Source organism: Macaca fascicularis, chromosome 8, assembly GCF_037993035.2.
Source record: "Macaca fascicularis isolate 582-1 chromosome 8, T2T-MFA8v1.1".
Lineage (NCBI taxonomy): Eukaryota > Metazoa > Chordata > Mammalia > Primates > Cercopithecidae > Macaca > Macaca fascicularis.
The window spans coordinates 143,522,132-143,539,788 of NC_088382.1; the positions used below are offsets into that span (position 1 = coordinate 143,522,132).

A 17,657-nucleotide genomic window follows, 5' to 3' on the forward strand; every position below is an offset into this window, starting at 1 on the left:
AGGAGAAAAAAGAGAAAGAGAGAGAGATTGAGAATCAGGACTCAAACCCAGGGCTGCACCTTTTAGTAAGTCTATACTTATTACCTGTGAAAAACAAAGTATTTTTGTTTCTTCTACTTATTTTCCCTTCTCGTAGAAGATTATACCTAGAGCTTAGTTTAAGTAGCAAATTCCAGTTTAGCCTTAATCTTTCAGGTTTGGGAGACTCATCTCCTTTCACCCCAAGCCTAGCTCATAGCAGTGATTTTTATTCTGAAGAGGGAAATCAACTAACAAATAGGATGAGTGAGGACAATATCCAGATATTAGCTCCTCCTCATCAGCCACACAAGTTTGTGTCTACTCTCCAGCTCCACCTACTGGATCTTGTGTAAATCACCTGAATAAATGCACAAGCGCTCACTGCAAGACCCCATGCTATGCAAGGCACTGAGGGAAAGGAAGCAACATGCATTCTTTCAGGGACTGCTAGGATTAAAAGGAAGTTTTAAGGTGAATCTCCTCTTTTACTGAAGAGAAAACTAAGTGCTAGATGCATTGGGCATTTGCTGCATGTGAAGTCAAATTGGCCAGAGTTTGAACCACGGTCCTGCCACTTCCTGATAATGGCAACTCAGGTAAGTCACCGACTCTCTTTGGAAATCGGCTTCCTCCTCCGTAAAATGAGGATAGCAAACCTATACTCCGTGGTTGTTGTTATTGTAGTTTTTAATTTTTATTACTTAGTTATTAACCTTTAATATGAGGGCAAAGATATTTTTGGTAGATATTTCTTGATGGTACTTGAACTTATAATTGTCTTTCTTTTGGTCACCCTACACACACACGTGCACACACACATTCACACATATACGTCATCTTTCCCTTGGGAGTTTTGGAGAATGGACAGGCAGCAAGACTTGAGTTGGACCATTTCAGTCTAGGCTGGGCCAGGTTAGAAGGAAAAAAGGCAAAAGAAAGACAATTGGAACCAATAAGATTAGCAAAGTGAACATCTGGCTCCATCTCACTGTCACATTGCATGAAACCCACTATATATTCATGCATCCAAAAATATTGACTTCATACCTTCTATGTGGGTGATCTCTGCCCTCATGCCACAGCATCACTAGCTCTTGGACTTTCATTGCAAAGAAATTTCTATAAGAATGGTTTTTGGTTTCTCTAGTAGTGTTCTCAAAATGTGAGTGATTGTCAATCAGTATCTGGTCAACTGAGAAGGTCAATCTTTAGGCAAACATGGGCCATCAGGCTACTATTGCTCCAAGTCCATAGTTATTAAGATCCTAACTAACTCCCCTAACCCCGCAGCTCATGAGCAGCAACTTTCAAACTAGTAACAACAAATCTGAATGTAGCTTTGTTTCCAGGAATCAGATGTTCTGCCCAACAGATGCCCACATTCTGGTCTTTCTCTTAGTTACACATTCCAGCCACTGTCACCTGATGGTAGGGCATAATAATTTCTACATTGTAGAAGCTCAGTTTCTGTCGAATGAATGAATGAATACCAGCCTCTACATAATGTAATAGTTGTAAGTTAAGAGCAAGAGACAGTTCACCTCTCCACTAGTCAAACAGAGATTCTGACTTGAAGATCAGACCTTGGGGTTGTACTAACACCAGGAAAACTTCACCCATTTGCTTGTAAATAAAGTACAGAGACAGCCTCAGTTTCTTATGACTCAGTACATGACACCCAGTTTACTGCTTGATTGCATACCTTTTAAAGGTCATATTGCAATTTTTACCAATATACTTGCTTATATTCTTAGATTGTGAACTACTTTTGAAAGAAAAATCCTCAGAACATGTTCTCAAAAGAAGGCACTGGGGTCCTTGTCCATCGGTCTGACTCTTGCTTCTACCTGATTCATTCACTTTTATCTACTGAGAGTCCACTGTGAGCCAGGCATTGTACTAGGCTCTTTGAAATAAGGATCTACACCTTTTACCGCAACACTTTTTCCCCTCTCACTCCTTCGTGAAGTATTGCAATTTGGTGTCTTTATCCTTCTACCAGCATAAATGTGTCTGATAAGGCAGTGGTTCCCAACCTTTTTGGCACCCAAGACCGGTTTTGTGGAAGACAAGTTTTCCACGGATTGTAGTATGGGGCATGGTTTCGGGATGAAACCGTTCCACCTCAGATTATCAGGCATTAGTTAGATTCTCATAAGGAGCACGCAGCCTAGATCCCTCAAGTGCACCCTCTCACAATAAGGTCCACGCTCCTATGAGACTCTAATGCCGCCACTAATCTGACAGGAGGCAGAGCTCGGGGTCTGAGTATTGGTCCATGGCCTGGGAGTTGGGGACCCCGTAACAAGGGAAACCATTGACCGCTTTGTTACAAAACCTGATAAACACAACTCTTTATTACTCTATCAGACTTCTCTGTGATATCCAATTCCATTTACCATTCCTTTCTTACAGAAAGTCCTTACTTTTAGCCAGGTGCTGTGACTTATGCCTGTAATCCCAGCACTTTGGGAGGCTGAGGCAGGTGGATCACCTGAGGTCGGGAGTTCCAGACCAGCCTGACCAACATGGAGAAATTTTGTCTCTACTAAAAATACAAAATTAGCCGGGCATGGTGGCACATGCCTGTATTCCCAGTTACTCGGGATGCTGAGGCAGGAGAATCACTTGAACCCAGGAGATGGAGGTTGCGGTGAGCTGAGATCGTGCCATTGCACTCCAGCCTGGGCAACAAGAGTGAAACTCCATCTCAAAAAAAAAGAAAGAAAGAAAGAAAGCCTTTCCTTTTTCTGCTTTCCATGTCAACACTATCTTCTAGTCTTCTTCACTTTCTTTCTGGAGCTTTGAAACAACAGATCCAACTCTATCCTCTCAAGCATTGTAAGTTCACCATATCCGAAATTAAACACGTCATTACATACCACCGAAAAAACGGTACTGAGAATAAAGGGGTGTTTTCTCAATGGGGCACTCAGATTGGGTCAAAGTGCAGATGTTTGCATTCCAAAAAGATTTTGAGGTCAAAGATGATACCACTACTCCAAAGCTAAGTGGTCAATGCAAGGATCTAGATGCAGAACAGGAGGAGATGGCTGTGAAAACAGGAGCACTGCAGCTGAGTGGGAGATGGATGGCAATATTAGAAAATTAAAATGCTGACATGGAGATGCTAATGAAATAATTTTTAAGCTGCTTTATGTGGATGTATAAAGTTCGTTTAAATGGGCCGGCTGTCTGCTTTCAGAGCCCAAGTCTTTTAAACTATGAGAGATTTCAGACAGGGGAAAGTAATATATGGCCAATGAGAATGATATTCATGGAAATCCAATAAAGCCATCCTTGAAATGGGCCCTGCAAACTCTACAGTAAGGGGAACTTAGAATTCTCAGTGCAGAGAAACAAACACATTGGTGACCACATGCATGGCGGTCTTCTCTTTCTAAAGGACTCACAGTCATATGAAGTCCTCACAGCCATATGCTGCAGACATCCAACTGATAGAGTCCAGGAAAAAAAAATTGGCAAGAATTGTCCTACATGTTACATGCTTTTGCTTTAGAAGAATGAGAGAAGAGAGAGAAAGAGAGAGAGCAAGAGAGAAAGAGAGAGAGATATGTGAAAAGGTTAATTAGTATTTAAACACACAGTTGTGTTTTCTATTTGGTCTGACTGGGAAAATAAATTATGTTCTTCAAAGCACAGGCTTGCAGGCTATAATTGAAAATAGGCATGGTGAGTACAGCTTTGCCAATGTGGCACAAAGAAACAAAAGAGAATCAAATAGAAACAAGCAGAAGAGTTACCCCCCATCCCCAAGCCTGGGGCTGAATGAGAAAGCAGAGAGGGGGCTGCAGCCGCCCAGAAGCTTGCTTTTTACTCCGGCCCTGCCACTTTCCTCAGGTCACCTTGGGCAGGTGACCTGGCTTTTCTGAACCCCGGGATTTTCATTTATAAAATGAAGGTAATAATGCTTTTTTCTGAGTGTTGTTAGGAGTTAATGAGATAGTGTTTGGGAGATGGACTGGCATGGTGTCAGGCACAAAGTGGTTATTCAGGAAGTGCTTGTCCCCAATAACTGTCTGTTCAGTCTAATTTCATCTCCCTCATCTCTGAATTTCTGTAATTCTATAAAAGTTGGGAGAAGTCCTTAATGAGGTGGGGTCTCCTATTGTTCTTTAATTATATCATGTTTAGGTTGCATCTTTGTCAATTCAATCCAATTTCATTCCATTTACTTTAGTTCAATTAAAAAATATTTGTTAATACGTGACTGTGTTCCTAGAACAATGCTTGGGAACACAAACACAAATAAGAACCAGTGTATGCCTTCAAAGACCTTAAGCACTTTGCGAGAAATAAGAAAAGTATTCGAGGGACTCCAATCAGCATTTGGACACCCATTATTAATCAGTGGGGAGCTCCTACAAAGACGTGAATCAACAGGTCCATCATCATTTTCATTGCAATCTCATGAAGCAGTGACCATACAGATCGGGAAGCTAAGACACAGAGAAGGGTAACTGACTTGCTCAAGGTCAAGACAAGCGGATGGGCCCTGAATACACATCTGCTCGCCGGAGGTCCCTCTGTACTTTGGTTTGCTCCAGGACTGCTGTACCACCCCTGCTCAGCCCAAGGTATCTCTTATCTTCCAGCGCTCAGTGGTGCCTGTGTGCTAAAGCCCAGCTATTTGCAACTCTTCATGCTAAACCCATGGGATGAAGACATACACAATACATCAAATATGCTCATTGCTAAAGACAGTGGCATCGGGGTTCTCATCAAGAAGACTTTCTTTTTCCATGACCATCAGGGAAGCACCCTAATATAGTTTGCGTATTTGTCCTTGCCCACATCTCACATTGAAATGTAAGCCCCAGTGTTATAGCTGGGGCCTGGCGGGAGGTGTTTGAGTCATGGGGGCAGAGCCCTCATGACTTGGTGCTGTCCTTGCAGTAATGAGTAAGTTCTCACCAGATCTTGTTGTTGTAAACTGTGCCACTCCCCTGACCACACAACTCTCTCTCCCCTCCTGCTTTCACCATGTAACATGGCTGCTCCTGCTTCACCTTTTGCCATGAGTAAAAGCTCTGTGAGGCCTCCCCAGAAGCCAGCAGATGCCAGTCGTGCTTTTCCGTACAGCCTGCAGAACTGTGAACCAATGAAACACCTTTCTTTATAAATGTCTTCTTTCTTTCTTTCTTGAGGCAGAGTTTCACTGTTGCCCAGGCTGCAGTACAGTGGCACAATGATAACTCACTGTAGCCTTCACCTCCTGGCCTCAGGCAACCCTCCCGCCTCAGCCTCCTATGTAGCCGGATCTACCATAAGCTGCTAATTTGGGGGTTCTTTTTGGTAGAGACAGAAAAGATTTCCAGCCTCGGAATTTTTTTTTAGCAATGCAAGAATAAACTAACTCATATCCAAAAGGCAAGTCCCTCCCCATATAACACTCTATCTATAGTTTATATGCACCACCTCTTTCTAGAAAAAAAAAAAAAAACTAAAACTAAAGTGGGTCTCAGCATTCTCGTACGTAACCAAGGTGACTCTAGGAATACATTACAATTTACATTAACAAATCCATGGAAAAAAAATCTTTTCCATCTTGCTCATCTCTGTATCATTAATGCCTAGAAGAGAGCCCCTAACAGGAAGGTGCCGGATACTTACATTCACTGCAAGATGATGACGATTTCCATTCTCTGTGCTGTTAAACTTTATTTCCAATATTCACACTCAACCAATTACTTTTCTAACAAATTTTACATTTATTATTTATCTCAATCATTCTCATAAGGCACATATTATCTCAGACACTTTACTTATTAAACATCCCAGTATCTTCTTTGTTATTAATTTTAATTTCACCACCTGTAAAACACATAATAGCAATCATTATTAGTTTCTTGGAGTCAATTGTTAAATGTACTTTCCACTATATTTTACTACTTTCTGTGATCACCTGTATTTTCTCCACCCCGATCCATCCTCTTGCTGATTTTTTTTTTCAGTAAGGGCCAACGAGTAGTGAATATTTTGTATTCCTACACGTCTTTATTTAACTCTCATTATTAAATAATCATTATGCCGAATACAGAGCTCTACGTTACCATACAAGTGTTCAAAAATGGATACCTACTATTTATTGCTTATATTGGATTGTTAATCATTTCTCCTCAGCATTTCCCCGATGATACACTATCTTTCCTGACATCTGTTGTTGGGGATATAAGGTCTACTGAATATATAATTGCCATCCCTTTGTAGGTAACCTTTCCTTTTCCCTGATGACTTTGAATACTACCATTTTCACTTTGATGCTCTGGGGCTTCTCTCTGAAAAGTCTAGTCAGGGGCTGCCTGTAATCCACCCTTTGGGTTTCCCACCTATGGGGCACTGAGGGGCATCTCCTGGCACTCTTGTCTTGGGGCTGGAGCCATCAGTATCTGATGTCAGCTCCTCATCCTCTCCTGACAGTGTGTGCCCAGTATACATGCCTCCTTCCTTTCAGTCACATGGAAAGATCCATGGTGGTTCCTCACATGCCAGGTTCTTTCACAGCTTCTCACCAGGGCTGGGGCTAGAGTGAGGCGTGTGAGGCACCCAGGGTGCATGACTGGAGGAGGCTCTTGCTCCCAGGCACTGGCCCCACACTTGCCCAACCCTGTAAGCTAAAGTCATCCTGAGTTAGCAAATAAGAAAACCAAAGCAGCCCAGCACAATGACTCCTGCCTGTAGACTCAGCTACTCAGGAGGCTGAGGCAGGAGGATTGCTTGAGCCCAGGAGTTCAAGATGAGCCTGGGAAACACGCAAGACCTATTTCTTCAAAAAAAAAAAAAAAATTGGCTAATTGTGGTAGTCCCAGCTACTTGAGAGGCTGAAGCAGGACGTTTGCTTGAGCCCAGGAGGTGGAGGCTGTAGTGTGTTATGACTGTGACAGTGTACAGTCATATTGGAGCACAATATTGGAGCAATATTGAGACTGTCTCAAAAACGAAAGAAAGGAAAGAAAGAAATAGAAATAGAGAAGGAAGGGAAGGGAAGGAAGGAAAGAAGGAAAGGAAAGGAAAGGAAAGGAAAGGAAAGGAAAGGAAAGGAAAGGAAAGGAAAGGAAAGGAAAGGAAAGGAAAGGAAAAGGAAAGGAAAGGAAAGGAAAGGAAAGGAGAGAGGGAGGGAAAGAGAGAGGGAGGGAAGGAGAGAGGAAGATAGGAAAGAGACAGAGAAAGAAAGAAACAGAGAGAGAAGGAGGGAGGAGAGAAAAGAAAGGAAAAGAGAGAAAGAAAAGAGAGAAAAAAAGAAAAGAAAAGAAAGAAACCAGGGCAGAGGGAATTAAATACATTGCCCAAGAGTTGCTGGCTTATCAGAGACAAAACTTGCATTGAATCTCTGATCAATGTGAAGTCAAAGTCATTCTTTCTAACAATCCTGGGCACAAATCATTATCCAGCTCCTGCTCACTGAGATGGGGATGGAACAACTGCCATACACAGGCAGAATGGGCATGGAATGCAGGAGGGTTCCTGGTTTGCCCACATGCAGGGCTCACTAGCATGGAGGCATCATATTGCATTGCTCTTCTTTTAGCTACAATTTGGGTTTCACTTCTGCATCAAAAAGTCCTTCTGGGGCTATAGACTTTCTGATGACTAGGAGGGGTTGGGTGTTGCTGCTCAGAGAGGCCCATGTCCTGCAGACTCTTGCTATGTCAACCTTTATTCAAGCTCTGAGCCTCTGTACTTCAAAGACCGAATTTGGCCATGGTTTTCAGAATCACAGATGGAAGCCAGTGTCTATCGGCAAAAAAAGTTGTGTACATGGAGCTCTGGGCTAAATTCCAGCTCTTACTCCACGCGCGCACACACACACATACCACAAGCACACACACATAGGAGCATTGAACAATATCCTATTGCAGACTTACTGGATAACTTGGAGGCATGACATTTATTTCTTCTCTCAGAAAATCAGGTTTTTATTAAGTAGCTTTTATGTGCCAGGATCATTTGTGATATGTGTGTGTGTGTGTGTGTGTGTGTGTATGTATGTATTCTGGGTGAATAAATACATAAGTGGGCTAGTATGATAATCACAACACAATACCATGCTCATTAAAGCCTGGTATTTATCTTACAGCCACCCTCCCATCGTCCCAAGACTGCCGCATGCCTAACTGTTCCATCATACGTATCTCCCTACCACCTTTCAGTGTCTCCTTTCTCCCACTTATTCCTTCCAGATTCATTGTGTTAAAGTTCAGTTTTGATCACATGATTCCCTTGCCCAAAAATACTTATTGACTTCCGTATTGCCTACTTGATTAGGTACCGAATATCTGGCTTAACTCCTAAGTCCATCTATCTGGGAGATCTGTCCTTCAATTTTTACCTCTGAAAGCTCCACGAGGAGCTTACCTCCATGAGCTGTGTTTACCTTCACGAGGCTCTTCCTAAACCTCTAGTGAACAAGAAGCAACATGCACAGCATAGCTATCATGCTGGATCCAGCTAGCGGGCTCATCCTTCAGCTCTTCTGTTTACCAGCTGTGGGATCTTGGGCAAGTTGTCTATAACAGCATCAGTTTCAGAATGGCATTGTGAGTGAGATGCATTGACTCAGTGTGAAGCCCTCATAACACTGCCTGGCACATGCTAAGTGCTCTGCAATCTCTTGTCTTTGCAACGAAGTCCCTGGGCACTCTGTTTATAATAGACTTATTTTTAGCTTTGTGCCTAACATTCTAGATAATTGCATATTTTAAAAAATCTTCTCAACTCTTGGAGGATGGGGACAGTGTCGTGTTAATCCTCTATAGTACTTACAACAGACATTAAACTAACACTAATGAATGTCTGTGAAATGGAATTACTTATCAAATGACCATCCAGAATGTGTATGTTCAGGTTTGTTGGGTTGTGCCAATAGCCCACTTGGACGAGTCAGTCTTCTTTGCTAGCTCGTTTATTCCACCCTTGATTGTAAACACTGTCCAAGAAGCCTATGTGACCTCCCATAGAAAATGAAGAATAAGTGGGAGAGGCCTGGTGTCTGAGGGTCCTAGAGCACTTATGCCAGACCAGTCTTCTGAGAGGCTGGAATTCATCCCCCAGGTGCAAACCTGATATCTGGGCTTGGAAATTTCCATAGCTGACTCAGGGTTTCATGGCCGCCTGTAAGTAGATCTGAGTTCCCCTTCCATTCTGAAAGTTTTCCCCCCAAATAGAGGAGTGAAGCAGCAGATTTCTGCTTTCTATAAGAATTCTAGAATACTACAAATTCGGCCGAGGCGGGCCGATCACGAGGTCTGAAGATCGAGACCATCCTGGCTAACATGGTGAAACCCCGTCTCTACTAAAAATACAAAAAATTAGCCAGGCATGGTGGCGGGCGCCTGTAAGTCCCAGCTACTCAGGAGGCTGAGGCAGGAGAATGGCATGAACCCGGGAGGCGGAGCTTGCAGTGAGCTGAGATGGCGCCACTGCACTCCAGCCTGGGCATCAGAGCAAGACTCCGTCTCAAAAAAAAAAAAAAAAAAAAAAAAAAAAACACTACTTCAAATTCTTTCATAATTCCTCTTGTAGAAGATTTGGACATCACTTTCAAGTGGGATGGAAATCAGATGTCCATCATGGTTCTGAGCTTGACATGTGGCCAGGTGGACCACCAACCTTGTATTTCAATTCCAACTTCTTCGTGTGGCTCCCAGCAGGGCTGGTAACTCTCTAGAAATGACAGATACATTTTCCTCACTACACTATTTAAGGTTTCCCTCAGTCCCTTACGGAATAGAAATAGAGTTGATGTCATAACCATCTCCTTTACTGTGAAGTTTATTGAAGTTATGCACAGTTACATCACCTGTGATGTAATCAATACCACTTGCCACATGGCATGTGTTGTCTTTTATTTTTAATTTTTATTTTTGACTTTTGTGAAGTGTAGATTAAAAGACCCCTTCAGTTAGTTCAAATCAAAACCATGCCAGTCCCCATATCTCATGCATTCCAAATACCCACATGACTGCTGGTGGGCGTGTTGACTTGGACAGCTGTTTTGGAAATCAATGTGGTAATATTTGTCAAGACTCTTCAGGATCTCGATCACTTTATTTCAGTAATTTCACTTCTAAAAATTTACCCAGTGAAAAGAAGTAGAAATGTAGACAAAGACCTATATGTGTGTAGGTATGTATTTTGAAGATGATCTTTTCGGTAAGAGCACAAAGTGGAAACACCCTGTCTAACAATATTGTGTCATTAAAATGACAGTACATTGGAAGGCTGGGATATAATGCAGCCACTAAAAATGACATTTATAATGAATGTTTAATGATGAGGAGCAATATCATGATGTGACATTAAGCGAAATGCAGAATTTAAAATGGTGTGTGGATCTCAACTGTGATATTTTACACATGTATTTGATTAAAATGTATTTTTTTCATAAAAGAACAAGAATTCATATATGATTGATCTAGGTCAATGGTTCTCAACTGGAGGCGACTTTGCCCCCCAGGGCAATGTCTGAGGACATTTTTGACTGTGATGCCTTAGAGGAAGGGAGGCTGCTGGTCTTGAATTGTAGAGGCTGGAGATGCTGTTAAACATCCTATGAATTGCAGGACAGCTCCCCCATGGCAGAGAATTTTCCAGCCCAGCATGCCAATGGTGCTGAGGTTAACAAACTGTGAGTCCTCACCTTCTTTCAGCCTCTTTCTAACATGGGTAAATTCCCTTATCTCTTCCTCCCTCTTTTCCTCTCTTTCTTGGTCTCTTCTCTTTCTAATATTTACTGAGGCCTTAGTATAGGCCAGGCACTGTCTTAAGCATTTTACCACATGTTAATATGTTGTGTAATGTTGTGTTGTGTAATGTTAATACACAACAACCTCATGACAATAACTGTTATTGTCATCCTAGGTGAGACAACCTTTCAAACTGTTTTGTGGTTTCAAAATAATTAATCAACAGTGCTTAGTAGTACAGTGTCTGATACACAGATAAATACATACATATATGTGCATGTGTATGTACACACATATACACAAAGAGTGTATATGTTACCTATTATATTATGGCAAGATTACAGAAATGACTAGTTTTGGATAATGGAATTGGAAAAAAGTTTGGTGTTTTTTCTTTATACTTTATATTTTTCTATATTCACACATTTCTGTATCTCCACATTTTCTTCAACACTTATAATTTATTTTTGTTACTGAAACAACCTAATAGTATATTAGAGCCCCAGAGTGCGTAAGGGCTGTCTATGAGAAGAACAGTCCCTGCTACATGAGAAAGTTTAAAGAAACTCTATTCTCATTAAGCCACTTACTTCACTAAAATAGAGCAATGGATCACTTTGCCAAAACAAAACTTCACTTCCTCCGATTCAATGCAGTCAGCATTGGGGCCACAGATCCTGCTTGTAGCGATCAATTTGCTTGCTATGTTTTGCCGAGGCTACCTCCCTTGGGGTTAATCATTTCCTATTGATCTCATTATGCAACAGAAATCTTTTTCATTTATCCTTTGAATGACCCTTCTCATTTCCTCTCAGTCAAATAACACTCTAGTAGGGCAGACGTAGGCTTTTCAACTTTGTTTACATATCAGATTTATCTGGGGAGCCCTTCAGAAACAAAAATGACCCATCCCTATCTTGAGAGATCATGATTTCACTTCTCTGGAGCTGAGCACTATATTCTTAAACTTCCCAGAGTTTTTCATGTGTAGCTGGGTTTGAGAATCACTGCCTGAGCTGTAGTCATGCTTACAATTTTTGAACTGGCCCAAAGAGGAGGGAATTAACCTTTCAGATGCAGCCTACATCAAGGAAGCTGCCTGCTGTTAGGGGAACAGGATACCTGCGGAGACTCAGGTCCTGACAAGCCTTCAGCTCCACCTCCCACCAAAGACCTGTGTGGTGTCAGTAGCAGCCCCATTCGCAGGTGAGGAGAGAACTTAGAGCCCTGACTGCTGGGACACTCTCCACCTAAAATGCAACCCCTTGAGGTGCTGAGGAACATTCCAGAGGCTTCTTCCACTTGCCAGCCTTTCAGCTATTTACAGGTGGGCCTCACGTCCCTCCACAGTCTTCTCTGCCGCCTCCCCTCCCACCCTCCCCCCCAGATAAACATTCCCAGTTTCTTCAACATCTCTCAGGGGATAAACGTGCTCCTCACACATTCTGTTTCTCTTGGTTCCTGCTTTCTATCAAACAAGTTGTTTATAGCACCTGGCTGATCCTTGCCATATGTTACTGCTCATTTCTGGAGTCTGAATAGTCTGGCTAATTATCATTTCTCCCCTGGGCAGAACTTTCCAGAGCAGGTTATCTGCGACGGAAGCAGTGATGCAGCACCCACATGTCCCAGAGGAAGGGTTGTCAGCTGACAGCTCACAGCTGGATCACGCTGGGGGATTTTTTCTTTCCCCTGGGAGAAAATGTATCTAATGACTGATTGAGATGGGGAACAGAAGCCTGGCCCTTTGCATAAGTATAAAAGGTCTTTGAAGGGCCTTGTCAACTTCTGCACTCCCCATGGAATCAGCTGAGATGTCTGTTTTAACTGTATGACAAGTTAACCTTGCCTTCTGCCCAATTCTGCTTCCTTTATCGCTTCGGTTGCTGATCCTGACAGTACACCACAGTAAACCTTCTGCATAGATATTTTCATCTCAGAGCCTGTTTCCCAGAGAGCCCAACCTAAAGACACCTGCTCGTAAATGCAAAATGAGCCTGTGAATTAACTGCCCTGAGTCAGATAGTTAGAACTCATGATTGGCCATAACTTTCTTTAGGATAAAACAGCCTAGGGATAAGGATAGAGCTGTTTCCTTTACAAAGGAATGATAGGAAGGCCTATCTCCATGACCATACCAGAACAAAATGCTTTTGAATTCCTTTGCCACCCTGGCTCCCTTCTCTGCTTCAGTTTTGGTGGTCTCAAAGGTCTTATATAGGACTAGAAACTTCAGACGGGATCTGGATAGTGGAGAATGGAGATGGAACCTCACACCATAAATAATTGCCACTAATTTATGTACGATTCTAGCTCCAATAGCTACAGTCCTGTGTTTATTAGCCTGAATATGACCTAAAGTTGTGTTGTAATCTTGGCTAGCCTTGTTTCTCTGACTGTATCTCCTGACATAATCCTGTGTTGCACCCATTGCTATAGCTTGTATACTCTATTTACTTTAGTATAGCCAGTATATGCTATAGCCATAGTATAGGTTGTCCTCTCTGTGACTGAAATTGCCACCTGGCTTGAACCTCTTTGTCTTTTCACGAGCTATTTCCCCTGCCCACTTCAGTCAGCCTGAACAACTTCTGTATTTCCTTGAAACCCCAACTCACTCATCATCTTCTACATTCTTAGCACCCTTGCTGACCTCTTTAAGCTAGATGGGTCATCTCCATTTGTGCTCTCACCCTAGTTGCCCTGGAGACCTCCATCACAGTACTTGCCATTTTTCTTTGCAGGACGATATCCTTCAGGGCACTGGTCACATTTCACCCACCTTTGTACCTCTAGCAGCTAGCACAGTGCCTGGGACATATGTAGTGGAATTAGAGTAAACTAAACTCAAATTTTATAGCTCTAATTTTGAGACTTTCAGTCTATTAGAGAAGTACCAGCTCTGCCAACCTACCACATTGCCTTGTGATACATTATGCAACTTTGCAAGTAGTTTCAAAGTTTCCATTTGTGATTGACCTAACTAACTCCTCCCTAAACCCACAGGAGGGAAGTGAGAAATGGGCTTGATGTTTACAATGACAAAACTAGCCATGGAAGTCGCTTCTGTTGGTTTTGAGTCAGAAATATTTCAGCACAGAGCATTGGATTAAGGGGGATGCCTGAGGGAGGTGAAACATGTGATCATCTTGACTTTATGTTTGGGGCTACTCCTGAATCATGACTTAGGAAAGGGGAATTCAAGCAGAGCATAGCAGGTTTGCTTAGCTGGCGAGGCAGAAATTAGAGTTTAAAGTTTACAAAGTTTCAGGATAACAGAAAGAACAGAGCTGCAAAAAAGAGCAGCTCCAGAAATTTATGTATCAGTCCCCTTAAGACACCGGAAGGAATTAAAGTATGCATGTTTAGGGCAAAACTACCCAACCTTTGGCAAAAACAGCTTCTGGAGAGCTATGAGATGAGCAGAGATCACTGATGATACACAGTGCTGAGAAATATAGGTGTTCCAATCATCCAGAGTAGAGAGAAGACCTCAACTGAGACCCAGAAAGACCACATCTGAGAAGCAGTGTTCCTCTTATCCTAGAGTGAGAGTGCTCTAGAACTACTCTAGCAAAGCTTAACAACAAACCTTAAAAGAATCAATCTAATCTTCCAGCGAATTAACTGTCTATGATAACAAAACTTAGCACTCTCTGAAGAAAAACCACAAAATGCAGACTCTCAATGTAGCATTACAATGTCTAGAATACAATAAAAATTTAAAGACAAACATAGAAGCAGGAAAATGTGATCTATGCAAACATAGCTGATGAAAACTGATCCTAAGATTACCCAGAGGTTGGGTCAAGAATTTTAAAGCAGCTTTATAAATATGTTCATACATAAAGGAAAAAGTAGTGATAATAAATTAACAGATGTGGAATCTTAATAGAGAAACATAAATTATAAAAAGGAACCAAATTAAAATTTTGGAACTATAAAGTACAATATCTGATGTAAAACATTAACTGATGGGCTTAACAATCAATTGGAGACAACATAAGAAAGGACTAATAAACTTTTATAAATTAATAGAAAATTTCCAGCAGAAAACAGCTGGCAGGAATGTCAATATCTGGTAAAACTAATATTTATTTTAATATTAGTTTGCCTTAAAACATTTCTCTCTTTCTCTCTCTCTCTCTTTCTCTCTCTCTCTCTTTCTCTCTCTCTCTCTCTCTCCACTCATTTCTCTCTTTTTCTTTCTATTTCACAATGATAACTCCTATTTTAATTTAGCACCATAGGGTTGATTCTAGTTTTCTCTTTCCTATACTTGTCACTCCCTTCTCTGACAGTGCAAAACCTAGGTCCCATTTTCTTTAATACCATTACTTATTGGATCAATCCTCTACATATGTTTCAATCATGTATGTCCCACACCATCACCACCCTCTCTCTCGGGCAAGTACCCTCCTCACTCTGCTTAGGCTCTGAAAGCCCATGCCAAACCACTGCCTTCTGTGGACACTCTCCTTAACAGTCTCTAGCTTAGCTGCCTCATTGTGTTTCCCCCCCAACCTTGCAAGTGGAAGACTCAACATTATTAGACCACTTGGATTTATGAAACATGCCAGACTCACTTGTATTTCTGCCCATCCTCAAATTTTCATTCCCTTAGCATGGAATCACCTCTCTGACATGACCAATGGGCAAAGAGTCCTCTTTTTAAATTTGAGTTTAAGTATTTTCTAATCTCCAAAGTCTCTGTGCCAGGGATGGTTGCAATGCTCCTTTATCCTAGTCTTGATCTTCCATGCCCCTGCACTGCTCAGGTATTTCCAGACCCTTGTGTACCCTGGTGCACTCTGAATTCCTTGCAGGGAATCCAATGCTCTGTACTAAAATATTTCTGAATCAACATCTCACACATCAAAGATGCCTGATGGTGTGGCCACTGAAACTTATGCCTGTTGCAGCAGCACCAGGGAGGTGAGAATGGCTGTGTATGGCAAACAATGTGTGAAGTTAATACACCAGCTTCAAGTGTGTTTTGGGGCACCCACATATCTATCTCTCATGCCTTCAGCTCTACCATGATGGGTCAGATTCTGCCCCCTGCCGCTTCATTGCTGGAGGATCCTAAGAAATGCAAGATCATTTTACTCCTTAGTTGTTTTTCAGGCTTTGGACAAAGTCTGCTGCCCACAGTGCAGTTTTTGTCCTATCAAATAACTTGGGAATAGTTCTGTCTTCACAGTTAAATGAATATGGAGCTTTGAAATCCATAAAATAAATAGAATGAAAATTTAGCCCATCAGATTTGGCAGCTTCACAAAAGTCACCTAAGCCTTCTTGTGCCTCTTGGATTCCAGTTTCCAGCCTGAGGCGGGGAATGAGAGACATGCTGATGTACTTAATACTCATGAGAACCACTCCAAGATTGGAAAGGGAACCCCAAGAGGAAAGTTTCATGAAGAAATAGGAGGTGAGAAGGGACTTCGTTCTGCCTCTGAACATAACACACAGGAGGAGGCTGGTTTTTAGTTTGGGGCTAGTCTGCATTTCTTCATGGCACAAAGTAAAGAAAGAGGTTTTGGTTGCAGGATTCAGGATTCCCTGAAAGATAGGAGTGAAACACTCCCTCTCTCCACCATGCCGCCACCATCTCAGGGCAGCCGCCATCAGATCTCTCTGGGATCCTGAGGGTCCTCTCCATTTGGCCTGCCTGATTTGAATCTCTCTCCACTTTGATCAGGTAACTTGTCTCTTTCAGGTATCTGGGCTACTGACCCAATAAAATGGAGACGCTGTGACCTGCTGTCAGGGCTTTCACAACTGATCCCACATGACCATCCTGCCTGACAACCTCGGCTTGGCTTCAGCCTTCCTTTTGCTGGATGACTTCAGCAAGTCAGACACTCTGCCTGCATTTGCCTTCTCGTTTATAAACCAAAGACAGGATTATTGTGAGAATCAAAGAAAATAATGGATATAAGCATTTGTTGATTGTCAAGTGTTAAAAAAGTTGTTATAGTTATTGCTGTTATTACAAGAACTCAAGGAGACATGTTAAAATGAGTTTCTCAGTGGTTTGGATAGTTAAATATTATAAAAATTACTTGAGAGACATGTGGAGCCTCTTTGAGTGGATAATAAAACCAAAAACTAGGAAAGACTGGGGCAGTGATTCAATCTACCACCCCAAGCCATGGCTTTGTGATGACTATCAACATCTTGGTGTTCAGTATATGCCCTTATCAGTTCTATGATATTTAGAGCCTAAAGAAAGTCCAGGATCTTGCAATCTGATCCTGAAAATTCGTAAATGAGGAAATAGAGCCCCAAGAAGCAGCATGGTTTGCTCAGTGTTGTACAGCTAGAAGAAGTGCAACTAATAATAAAAGTAGAGGACTGTATGCTTTCAGCAAAACATCGTTCCTGCGTGACCTCACTCTGGCTTCAGAACTGCTCAGGATGGACATTAAATAGCTTACCAGAGTTTCTCGGATACTCATTTTTCAAACCAATCTCTGAAGGTAGGCTACAGATGTTTTTCAAAAAACAAACAAAACCAAACAAAAACTAGTTACAGGTTTCTCCCCCCAATCCAAAAATGGAGATTTAAATGTTCAGGGAACTCATGTTTTGCTTTTATCTGTTTTATGATAATGTTGGGGTTTTGTTAAAAATTCCCTTTGAAACACAGGGTCTGCTACTGAAAATTCTACGAAAATCATTGATCTAGAAGAAAACAAGAATGTGAAGGGAGCAAGGATAAGATTGTAGGCAGGTGGGTTTGTGCGTACATATAGAGGGGTGGCGTGTATTCAGATGGGAGCAGGGGAAAAATCAATGCATTCATCAGATATTTTTCAAGTCCCTAACATGTAAATGTGTCAACAATGGAAGTGGATTTTACAATTCCCCAAGTACACCAGAAAGTATTTTCCATGCCACTGTCTGTTACTACAGCTCTCTCTGGAG

General features: G+C 41.9%; 1 long non-coding RNA gene across 1 annotated transcript; it reads left to right on the forward strand.

Annotated features, from left to right (window-relative positions):
- The first annotated feature begins 414 nt into the window (after positions 1-414).
- On the forward strand, positions 415-16,846 carry LOC141407504 (uncharacterized). The gene is made up of 2 exons (XR_012416884.1): positions 415-617; positions 16,447-16,846. It is a non-coding gene; the product is annotated as an uncharacterized lncRNA (long non-coding RNA).
- Positions 16,847-17,657: the final 811 nt, after the last annotated feature.